This window comes from Colobus angolensis, unplaced genomic scaffold, assembly GCF_000951035.1.
Source record: "Colobus angolensis palliatus isolate OR3802 unplaced genomic scaffold, Cang.pa_1.0 Scaffold2, whole genome shotgun sequence".
Lineage (NCBI taxonomy): Eukaryota > Metazoa > Chordata > Mammalia > Primates > Cercopithecidae > Colobus > Colobus angolensis.
The window spans coordinates 18,505,676-18,518,538 of record NW_012115154.1 but is presented as its reverse complement, the minus strand read 5'-3'; the positions used below and the strand labels follow the sequence as shown (position 1 = coordinate 18,518,538).

Below are 12,863 nucleotides of genomic sequence, written 5' to 3'. Positions count from 1 at the left end.
ACCGTATTTCTGTAAGGCAGAGAGAAAAGAGGATGCAGTGGGGCAGCACATTAAAATTGAGCATGAGCCCAGAGAGGCTGAAGCTGAGGTGGCCAGAGAGGTTGTCTGGAGTGTCTTGGGAAGGTTTAGGCTTAGAAATGCCAGCTGCAGTAGAGCTATAGGGCTGAAAATGGGGATTGGTTGATGATCTGAACATGAAATAGTTGACCCCACAACACCCTTCCCTTCCCCTGGAACCCCACATTTCAAAGTATTTCACCCCAGGTACATGATTAGAAGATTCTTCTCTAATGTCCCAGAGAAAATCCTCTGCATTCTGACATTTATGGTTCCCTCAGCATAACGGCTTGCAGCTGCTCTATCACCTCAGGTGAAGCCTGCTGTCCACATCCTCACCTGTTACAGACCTCTGGTCAGCTTTCCTAATAATTTATTCTTAAGCATGAAAAGGTAACCATGCAGAGCTGCTGTTTGAGGAAAGCCTACAACATGAAAGAGAGAAGAGAGGACGTTAAAGGGAACAACAGCCCTGAAGGGAACTGTTAATTTAGGAAACCAAAACAAGGAAACCCAAACAAGAAAAATTCAACTTCCTAATTTAAAAGTTTAATTTTGCCGCTCTCTCTTCCACCGGAGGCTTACACGCCTCCGCTTGTGCTGCCGCCATGTCTCTAGTGATCCCTGAAAAGTTCCAGCATATTTTGCGAGTACTCAACACCAACATCGATGGGCGGCAGAAAATAGCCTTTGCCATCACTGCCATTAAGGGTGTGGGCCGAAGATATGCTCATGTGGTGTTGAGGAAAGCAGACATTGACCTCACCAAGAGGGCGGGAGAACTCACTGAGGATGAGGTGGAACGTGTGATCACCATTATGCAGAATCCACGCCAGTACAAGATCCCAGACTGGTTCTTGAACAGACAGAAGGATGTAAAGGATGGAAAATATAGCCAGGTCCTAGCCAATGGTCTGGACAACAAGCTCCGTGAAGACCTGGAGCGACTGAAGAAGATTCGGGCCCATAGAGGGCTGCGCCACTTCTGGGGCCTTCGTGTCCGAGGCCAGCACACCAAGACCACTGGCCGCCGTGGCCGCACCGTGGGTGTGTCCAAGAAGAAATAAGTCTGTTAATAAATAGTTTATATACCAAAAAAAAAAAAAAAGTTTAATTTTAATTAATTTAAAAATTTTTTAAAATAATATCTAAAAATTAAAGTTTAATTTAATTAAAGATTGTTATCCTTCATGCTGAAATCAACTAAAGGCAATGGAAAAGACTACATACATATTCTTAAAAGCAGAAAAGAAAATAAACCTTCTCAGACATGGAGCTAAGGGAAGGTGAAAACTCAGTGTGGCAAGGGGTGGATAGCAGCTGGCTGTCACTCTCAGGATGTTTTCACCAAACCTGGAGAACTTCAGCTTTGCTTTTCAAAGACTTACTGACATGAAAATGAGAGACACAGAGAAAAGCTCATTCAAGGGAGAGTCTGACAGGGGTATTTCTACCATAAAACCCAAAGAACTACACCTTCAATGTGGGGTGATCCAGAAGTCAGTGACTTAACAGTTACTGAACCAGATGATAGATCTAAAAAAAAGTCCAGAATGCAGTCTAAAGAGACAAAAGATGGCTGACAGAAAGAAAACAAGAAAATAGGGTAGAGGAAATCTTAAGTGGTAATGGTTGCATTTTTCCTGAATTGATGAAATTCACCAATCAACAAATTCTAGAAATCTAACCCCAAAGAAGAAAATTAAGGAATCATCTTAACACATGTCAGTGAAGCTGTAAAACATCAAAACAAAGAATATCTTAAAAGACACCAGAAAGGACAGGTGACCTTTGAAAGAGAGATGATTACAACTATGCTGATGTCTTAATAGTAACTAAGAAAGTCAGAAAACAGTGGAAACATATTTTCATATCCTGAGAGGAAATAACCATGAACCTAAAATTCTATATTCAGGGAAAATTGCGTTAAAATATAAGGACAAGATAAGCACATGTCAGACAACAAAGATTGAGAGTGCTTGGTACTAGCACAACCTCATTAAAGGAATTTCTAACAAATATGCTTGAGGCAAGAGAAAAGTAAGTCTGGGTAGTAAATAAGAGGTGGAAAAAAAGACTGAGTCTAGACAAACATACACTGTACAAAATAATAGTAATACCTTCTAGGGTTTAAAAAGGAAAAAAGATAATTAAAATACACAACAACAATATATAGCTGAGGTGGACAGTGAGAATGGAATTAAAATATTCTAACATAACTTACAAAAAAGAGGTTAAAAATATACATTACCTTTAGACTTTGATAAATTAAGAATGTGTATACCTTTTTCTTTTCTTTCTTTCTTTCTTTCTTTTTTCTAATGGAGTCTCACTCTGTCATCAGTTCACTGCAACCTCCACCTCTTGGGTTCAAGTGATTCTCCTGCTGGGATGACAGGTGCCCACCATCATGCCCAGCTAGTTTTTGTATTTTTAGTAGAGATAGGGTTGCACCATGTTGGCCAGGTTGGTCTCAAACTCCTGGCCTCAAATGATCCACCCACCTCGGCCACCCAAAGTGCTGGAATTACAGCTGTGAACCACCATGCCCAGCCCAGAATGTGTGTTCTAATCATTGAGTAACCACTAGATAATAAGAAAGAGTGTGCATAACTTCCAACCTAGTAGACAAAAAAGAACATACAAAAGTTCAAGTAACCCCAGTATAAGACCAGACAGAAAGGGAGAAAAGGAATATGGAATAATAGGCTGGACAAAGAAAGAACAAAAACATAAGATTTTACATGTGCATCAAATAGATCAGAATTATAATTACTACAAATGTACCAAATCTTTCAGTTAAAAAATAAATATTTTTGGAGTGCATAAAAAATCCAAAACTAATTTAAGTTTAGAGAAAAGTTTCAAAGCAGGAGTAGAAGGCAAATATAGCAACTGAAGTAAACACATGAAAAAATCAAGCTAACTAGACTTTTCATTCAATATTTACTGAGTCTACTATGTGCCAACCACTGTTCTAGGCAACTGACTATGTCAGCGAATAATAACAGATAAGATGACTTTTGCTCTTCTGGGTCATTCAGTATTTGGTGGGGAGACAGAAAATAAACAAAAAAGGAATAACTTTATAAATTATAAAATATATTAGATGTTTACTTATGTAGTAAAGAAATAACCAAGATAATAATGAAGATCAAGAGTTGGAAAGACAAGTTAAACTTTTAAATAATGTGATCAGAGAATAGGTAGAAAGACCTCTTCATTAAGGTAAAAAAATGATTTCATATTTTCAGGTGCCTTATAAAATTTATAGAGGGAGTAATTGAATTACAAAAGAATATAGCTCTAAATAAATCTACATTTATGATGCGAGGTTTTAACATGTATTTCTCAGTCATTGCTAGAGAAGACAGACAAAAAAATCAAAATATTGAAGATGTAAGCAACATAATAAATTTGTCCTAATGAACATATATAGAATATTTCATAAAATTTCAGTCACTGGTTTTCAAGTACACAGAGAACATTTATAAATGTTGGTCTTTTGTTTGTCCATAAAGAAATGCTGTAAAAATTTCATAGGATTGACATAGCATAGGTCATATTTTCTGACCACAATGTAATTAAAAGATATATAAACAAAATATCATAAGCTTGAGAATTGGAGAACATAGTTTTAAGAACTTGTGGATTAAATAAGGTATGACAGTAGAAATTGGTAACTGTCTAGAACTAACATAATTAAACTTCTGTACATCAAAGCTTATGAGATACAGGAAAAGAAATATAGATTAATTTTTGCTAAGTTTTATATATTGGAAAAGATAAAGAGCAAGAAAGTTAATCAACAAAAGATACATCTTAAGATAAACATGATGAAGATGGCCGAATAGGAACAGTTCCAGTCTGCAGCCCCCAGCGTGAATGATGCAGAAGACAGGTGATTTCTGCATTTCCAACTGAGGTACCAAGTTCATCTCATTGGGACTGGTTGGACAGTGGGTGCAACCCACAGAGGGCAAACCGAAGCAGGGCAGGACATCGCCTCACCCGAGAAGCACAAGGGGTTGGGGGATTTCCCTTTCCTAGTCAAGGGAAGCTGTGACCGACTGTACCTGGAAAAGTGGGACACTTCCGCCCAAATACTGTGCTTTTCCCATGGTCTTAGCAGCTGGCAGACCAGGAGATTCTCTCCTGTGCCTGATTCAGCAGGTTCCACGACTACAGAGCCTTGCTCACTGCTAGTGCAGCAGTCTGAGATCGACCTGTGAGGCTGCAGCCATGTGGGATGAGGGATGTCCGCCATTGCTGAGGCTTGAGTAGGTAAACAAAGTAGCCCAGAAGCTCAAACTGGGAGGAGCCCACCACAGCTCAGCAAGGCATACTTCCTCTATAGACTCCACCTCTGTGGGAAGGGCATAGCTGAACAAAAGACAACAGAAATTTCTGCAGACTCAAACGTCCCTGTCTGACTGCTCTGAAGAGAGCAGTTGTTCTCTCAGCATGGTGTTAGAGTTCTGAGTATAGACAGACTACCTCCTCAAGTGGGTCCCTGACCCCCATGTAGCCTAACTGGGAGACACTTCCCAGTAGGGGCCAACAGATGCCTCATACAGATGGCTACCCCTCTGGGATGAAGCTTCCAGAGGAAAGATCAGGCAACAATATTTGCTGTTCTGCAGCCTTGGCTAGTGATACCCAGGCAAACAGGGTCTGGAGTGTACCTCCAACAAAATCCAACAGATCTGCAGCTGAGGGACCTGACTGTTAGAAGGAAAACTAACAAACAGAAAGGAATAGCCTCAACATCAACAAAAAGGACATCTACACCAGAACCCCATCTGTAGGTCACCAACGTCAAAGACCAAAGGTAGATAAAACCACAAAGATGGAGAGATACCAGAGCAGAAAAGCTGAAAATTCTAAAAATTAGAGCGCCTCTACTCCTCCAAAGGATCGCAACTCATCACCAGCAATGGAACAAGGCTGGATGGAGACTGAATTTGACGAGTTGACAGAAGTAGGCTTCAGAAGGTCAGTAATAACAACCTTCTGTGAGCTAAAGGAGCATGTTCTAACCCACTGAAGGAAGCTAAAAACCATGAAAAAAGGTAAGACAAATGGCTAACTGGAATAAACAGTGTAAAGAAGACCTTAAATGGCCTGATGGAGATGAAAACCGTGTCAGGAGAACTTCATGATGCATGCACAAGCTTCAATAGCGAATTCAATCAAGTGGAAGAAAGGGTATCAGTGATTGAAGATCGAATTACTGAAATAAAGTGAGAAGACAAGTTTAGAGAAAAAAGAGTAAAAAGAAATGAACAAAGTCTCCAAGAAATATGGGGCTATGTGAAAAGACCAGATCGTTTGATTGGTGTACCTGAAAGTGACGGGGAGAATGGAATCAAGTTGGAAAACACTCTACAGGATATTATCCAGGAGAACTTCCCCAGCCTAGCAAGACAGGCCAACATTCAAATTCAGGAAATAAGAGAACACCACAAAGATACTCCTTGAGAAGAGCAACTCCAAGACACATAATTGTCAGATTCACTAAGGTTGAAATGAAGGAAAACATGTTAAGGGCAGTCAGACAGAGAGGTCTGGTTACCACAAAGGGAAGCGCATCAGACTAACAGGAGATCTCTTGGCAGAAACCCTACAAGCCATAAGAGAGTGGGGACCAATACTCAACATTCTGAAAGAAAAGAATTTTCAACCCAGAATTTATATCCAGTCAAACTAAGCTTCATAAGTGAAGGAGAAATAAAATCCTTTATAGAGAAGCAAAGGTTGAGGGATTTTGTCACCACCAAGCCTGCCTTACAAGAGCTCCTGAAGGAAGCACTAAACATGGAAAGGAACAACCGGTACCAGACACTGCAAAAACATGCCAAATTGTAAAGACTATCAATGATGCTAGCAAGAAACTGCATCAACTAATGAGCAAAATAACCAGCTAACATCATAATGACAGGATCAAATTCACACATAACAATATTAACCTTAAATGTAAATGTGCTAAATGTCCCTGTTAAAAGACACAGACTGGCAAATTTGTACAGTGTCAAGACCCATCGGCGTGCTGTATTCAGGATACCCATCTCATGTTTAGACACACACATAAGCTCAAAATAAAGGGATGGAGGAAAATCTACTAAGCAATAGGAAAGCAAACAACAACAACAACAAAAATGCAGGGGTTGCAATCCTAGTCTCTGATAAAACAGAATTTAAGCCACCAAAGATCAAAAGAGACAAAGAAGGCCATTACATAATGGTAAAGGGATCAAAGCAACAAGAAGAGCTAACTATTCTAAATATATATGTACCCAAAATGGGAGCACCCAGATTCATAAAGCAAGTCTGTAGAGACCTACAAAGAGACTTAGACTCCCACACAATAATAGTGGCAGACTTTAAAACCCCACCGTCAATATTACATAGATCAATGAGACAGAATGTTAACCGGGATGTCCAAGACTTGAACTCAGCTCTGCACCAAGTGGACCTAATAGACATTTACAGAATTCTCCACCCCAAATCAACAGAATATACATTCTTCTCAGCACCACATCACACTTATTCTAAAATTGACCACATAATTGGAAGTAAACAACTCCTCACCAAATGTAAAAGAATAGAAATCACAACAAATGTCTCTCAGACCACAGTACAATCAAATTGGAACTCAGCATTAAGAAACTCACTCAAAACCACACAACTACGTGGAAACTGAACAACCTGCTCCTGAATGACTACTGGGTAAATAACAAAATGAAGGCAGAAGTAAAGATGCTCATTGAAACCAGTGAGAACAAAGACACAACGTACCAGAATCTCTGGGACGCATTTAAAGCAGTGTGTAGAGGGAAATTTATAGCACTAACTGCCCACAAGAGAAAGCAGGAAAGATCTAAAATTGACACTCTAACATCACAATTTAAAGAACTAGAGCAGCAACAGCAAACACATTCAAAAGCTAGCAGAAGGCAAGAAATAACTAAGATCACTGCAGAACTGAAGGAGATAGAGTCACAAAACACCCTTCAAAAAATCAACAAATCCAGGAGTTGGTCTTTTGAAAAGATCAACAAAATTGATAAACCGCTAGCAAGACTAATAAAGAAGAAAAGAGAGAAGAATCAAATAGATGCAATAAAAAAAGACACAGAGGATATCACCACCGATCCCACAGAAATACAAACTACCATCAGAGAATACTATAAACACCTCCATGCAAATAAACTAGAAAATCTAGAAAAAAGGGATAAACTCCTGGACACATACACCCTCCCAACACTAAACCAGGAAAAAGTTGAATTGCTGAATAGGCCAATAACAGGCTCTGAAATTGAGGCAATAATTAATAGCCTACCAACCAAAAGAAGTAGAGGACCAGATGGATTCCCAGCTGAATTCTACCAGAGGTACAAAGAGCATCTTTACTTCTGCCTTCATTTCGTTATTTACCCAGTAGTCATTCAGGAGCAGGTTGTTCAGTTTCCACGTAGTTGTGTGGTTTTGAGTGAGTTTCTTAATGCTGAGTTCTAATTTGATTGTACTGTGGTCTGAGAGACATTTGTTGTGATTTCTATTCTTTTACATTTGGTGAGGAGTTGTTTACTTCCAATTATGTGGTCAATTTTAGAATAAGTGTGATGTGGTGCTGAGCTGGTACCATTCCTTCTGAAACTATTCCAATCAACAGAAAAAGAGAGAATCCTCCCTAACTCACTTTATGAGGCCAGCATCATCCTGATACCAAAGCCTGGCAGAGACACACACAAAAAAAGAGAATTTTAGACCAATATCCCTGATAAACATCAATGTGAAAATCCTCAATAAAATACTGGCACAACTGAATCCAGCAACACATCAAAAAGCTTACCCACCACGATAAAGTAGGCTTCATCCCTGAGATGCAAGGCTGGCTCAACACACACAAATCAATAAACATAATCCGTCACATAAACAGAACCAACGACAAAACCCACATGATTATCTCAATAGATGCAGAAAAGGACTTTGACAAATTTCAGCAGCCCTTCATGCTAAAACTTCTCAATAAACTAGGTATTGATGGAACATATCTCAAAATAATAAGAGCTAATTATGACAAACCCACTGCCAATATCACACTGAATGGGCAAAAACTGGAAACATTCCCTTTGAAAACCAGCACAGTTCAAGAATGTCCTCTCTCACCACTCCTATTCAACATAGTGTTGGAAGTTCTGATCAGGGCAATCAGGCAAGAGAAAGAAATAAAGCGTATTCATTTAGGAAAAGAGGAAGTCAAATTGTCACTGTTTTCAGATGACATGATTGTATGTTTAGAAAATCCCATCATCTCAGCTCAAAATCCACTTAAGATCATAAGCAACTTCAGCAAAGTCTCAGGACACAAAATCGATAAGCAAAAATCACAAGCATTCCTATACACCAATCACAGAAAAACTGAGAGCCAAATCATGAGTGAACTCTCATTCACAATTGCTACAAAGAGAAGGAAATACTTAGGAATCCAACTTACAAGGGATGTGAAGGACCTCTTCAGGGTGGACTACTAACCACTGCTCATCAAAATAAAGGAGAACACAAACAAATGGAAGAACATTCCATGTTCATGGATAGGAAGAATCAATATCATGAAAATGGCCATACTGCCCAAGGTAATTTATAGATTCAATGCCAAACCCATCAAGTTGCCAATGACTTTCTTCACAGAATTGAAAAAAACTCCTTTAAAGTTCACATGGAACCAAAAAAGAGCCTGCATTACCAAGACAATCCAATGCAAAAAGAACAAAGCTGGAGGCATCACGCTATCTCACTTCAAACTATACTACAAAGCTACAGTAACCAAAACAGCATGGTACTGGTAACAAAACAGAGATATGGACCACTGGAACAGAACAGAGCCCTCAGAAATAATGCCACACATCTACAATCATCTGGTCTTTGACAAACCTGACACAAGCAAGAAATGGGGAAAGGATTCCCTAGTTAATAAATGGTGCTGGGAAAACTGGCTAGCCATGTGTAGAAAGCTGAAACTGGATCCCTTCCTTACACCTTACACAAAAATTAATTCAAGATGGATTAAAGACTTAAATGTTAGACCCAAAACCATAAAAACCGTAGAAGAATACCTGGGCAATATCATTCAGGACATATGCATGGATAAATACTTCATGATTAAAACACTAAAAGCAATGGCAACAAGAGCCAAAATAGAGAAATGGGATCTAATTAAACTAAAGAGCTTCTGCAAGGGAAAAGTAACTACCATGAGACTGAACAGGCAACATACCGAATGGGAGAAAATTTTTGCAACCTACCCATCTGACAAAGGACTAATATCCAGAATCTACAAAGAACTTAAAGAAATTTACAAGAAAAAAAAACAACCCCATCAAAAAGTGGGCAAAAGATATGAACAGACACTTCTCAAAAGAAGACTTTTATGCAGCCAACAGACAAAAGAAAAAATGCTCATCATCAATGGTCATCAGAGAAATGCAAATCAAAACCACAATGAGATACCATCTCACGCCAGTTAGAATGGTGATCATTAAAAAGTCAGGAAACAACAGATGCTGGAGAGGATGTGGAGAAACAGAAACACTTTTACAATGTTGGTGGGAGTGTAAATTACTTCAACCATTGTGGAAAACAGTGTGGCCATTCCTCAAGGATCTAGAACTAGAAATACCATTGGCCCAGCAATCCTATTACTGGATATATACCCAAGTGATTATAAATCATGCTATTATAAAGACACACGTACATGTATGTTTATTGTGATACTACTCACAATAGCAGACTTGGAACCAACCCAAATGTCCATCAATGATAGATTGGATTAAGAAAATGTGGCACGTATACACCATGGAATACTATGCATCCAGAAAAAAGGATGAGTTCATGTCCTTTGCAGGGACATGGATGAAACTGGAAACCATCATTCTCAGCAAACTATCAAAAGGACAGAAAACCAAACACCGCATGTTCTCACTCATAGGTGGTAGTTGAACAATGACACTTGGACACAGAGTGGGGAACATCACACACTGGGGCCTGTCATGGGGTGGGGGACTGGGGATAGTGATAGCATTAGGAGAAATACCTCATGTAAATGACAAGTGGATGGGTGCAGCAAACCAACATGGCACATGTATACCTATGTAACAAACCTGCAGTTGTGCACATGTGCCCTAGAACCTAAAGTATAATTTTAAAATGACAAAAAAAGATAAGCATTAAGGAAATAATAAAAATAAGAGCCTGATACAAACTGGGTAAAAATGTCTGTGAGTTATATATTTGATAAAGAAATTACATATCTATTTCATAGAGAATAGAATACATAAAGAATTCTTACAACTCATTAATAAAAAGACAAGTAACTCAATATAAATAAGCATTTTTGACATACAATGAGCTGTGCATAAGTAAAATGTACAACTGGATAAATTTTGACATATGTATACACCAGTGAAACCATCACCACAATCAAGATAATGAACATATCCATCAGCCCACAAAATTTAATCAGACTCTTTGTAATCCAACCGTATCACCTAACCCTAGCCACAGGCAACCACTAATATGCTATACACTGATAATCATAGTAATATTTGAGTGATTGACACCCAGATCCAAATCTCAGATCTCATATCCTTTACAAAGTAGGAGATGATGATTTCCTTTACAATCATCACTACCTTCTGAAACATGGCAATTTATTTATTCCAAATACAAATAATGCAATTCAATTTAGAATGAATTTTAGATTCTTTTAGAAAGAATTTTAAATGATTTTTAACAAGAAAAAAATATAATCTTTTGGGCTGAGGACACTATTGAATCTCTTGGAATTTGGGGCTGGAGTGAAGAGAACTCTGTCCTCCTGGCCTATGGGTCAGGATCAGCCCTTGGCAGAATTATCTAGAGTGTGAGGTTGGTCATCTCAATTCTCTGCTGTTCATGTCTCACTGACCTCAGAGCCTCAACTTCCCATGTCATTCCACTCTGTCTCATCCATTCCACAGCCTCTACTTAGGCACCCCATGTGTTTGCCAAAGAAGTTCTCCATCTAGTTGGAAGGATAAAACTTACCAATATAAGGGAGTTCAAGGATAACATAGCCAGTAATGTAATGAAAGGCCTGTGCATGATAGAATGTTTAGCAGTGTCCTTGGAGTACCACCACCCCCAGTTTTGTGCTATCAGGATATGTTGTCAGATATTGCCAAATGTTCCCTGAGGGCCAGCCTTTTCCCCACTTAAGAACCACTGCCTTAGATATTCCATTTTTGTTTAGAAACACAGCCTTACAGCAATGAGATTGTTGTTTTGAAAAGTAAACTAGAAATCATGCCATGATGCATCTACATTCAACAAATGACTACGCAGACAAGCTTTTGGTTGTTGTTCATGGACTATGTGCACAGTATTTTGGCAAATGATTGCTGACTTTTATTGCATCAAAGGAAGCAAACATACCTCCTTTGACCTCAGGAGCCAATACTCACAATATCTTTGGAACTTCTCTGGCAGAATCATCTGTGGAGTTAACAGGCACAATGGAAAGCAGGTTTCTAATGTATAGCTTCATTTTGTTTTCAACCATAAGCATGCTTTCAAGCTTGGTTATACACTATTTGCCAGACTGTGACTCTGTCTAAAAGTGAAATCCTTTCTCAAAAGGTCAAGTTGTGATCTCTAAGAATGAGCAAAAGTTTACCCACAAGCACACCCTAAGCCTGGCATAAACGTATCCCACACACATGTAAAGATCACAGCTCCTTTTTTAAATTTAGGAATTATTTATCCAGATGTAATCTTTTTTATTATACTTTAAGTTCAGGGATACATGTACAGAAAGTGCAGGTTTGTTACATAGGTATACATGTGCCATGGTGGTTTGCTGCACCCATCAACCTGTCATCTGCATTAGGTATTTCTCATAATGCTATACCTCCCCTAGTCCCCCACCTCCTGACAGTCCCTGGTGTGTGATGTTCCCCTCCCTGTGTCCAAGTGTTCTCATTGTTCAACTCCCACTTATGAGTGAGAATACGCAGTGTTTGGTTTTCTGTTCTTGTGTTACTTTGCTGAGAATGATGGTTTCCAGCTTCATCCATGTCCCTGCAAAGGACAAAACTCATCCTTTTTTATGACTGCATAGTATTCCATGGTGTGTATGTGCCACAATTCCTTTATCCAGTCTATCATTGATGGACATTTGGGTTGGTTCCAAGTCTTTGCTATCGTGAGCATTGCTGCAATGAACGTACACATGCAAATGTCTTTATAGTAGAATAATTTATAATCCTTTGGGTATATACCCAGTAATGGGATTGCTGGGTCACATGGTAGTTCTGGCTCTAGATTCTTGAGGAATCGCCACACTGTCTTCCATAATGGTTGAACTAATTTACACTCCCACCAACATTGTAGAAGTGTTCCTATTTCTCCACATCCTCTCCAGCATCTGTTGTTTCCTGACTTTTTAAAGATCACCATTCTAACTGTTGTGAGATAGTATCTTATTGTGGTTTTGATTTTCATTTCTCTAATGACCAGTGATGATGAGCTTGTTTTCATATGTTTGTTGCCTGCATAAAAGTCTTCTTTTGAGAGGTGTCTGTTCATATCTTTCACCCATTTTTTTATGGGGTCATTTGTTTTTTTTCTCATAAATTTAAGTTCCTTGTAGATTCTGGACATTAGCCCTTTGTCAGATGGAGAGATTGCAAAAATTTTCTTCCATTCTCTATGTTGCCTGTTCACTCTGATGATAGTTTCTTTTGCTGAGCAGAAGCTCTTTAGTT

General features: G+C 38.8%; 1 pseudogene across 1 annotated transcript; it reads left to right on the top strand.

Moving 5' to 3' along the window:
• Positions 1-620: 620 nt before the first annotated feature.
• Positions 621-1,154, top strand: LOC105511312 (annotated as a pseudogene). The gene has a single exon (XR_001001700.1). The product of XR_001001700.1 is annotated as a 40S ribosomal protein S18 pseudogene (transcript).
• Positions 1,155-12,863: the final 11,709 nt, after the last annotated feature.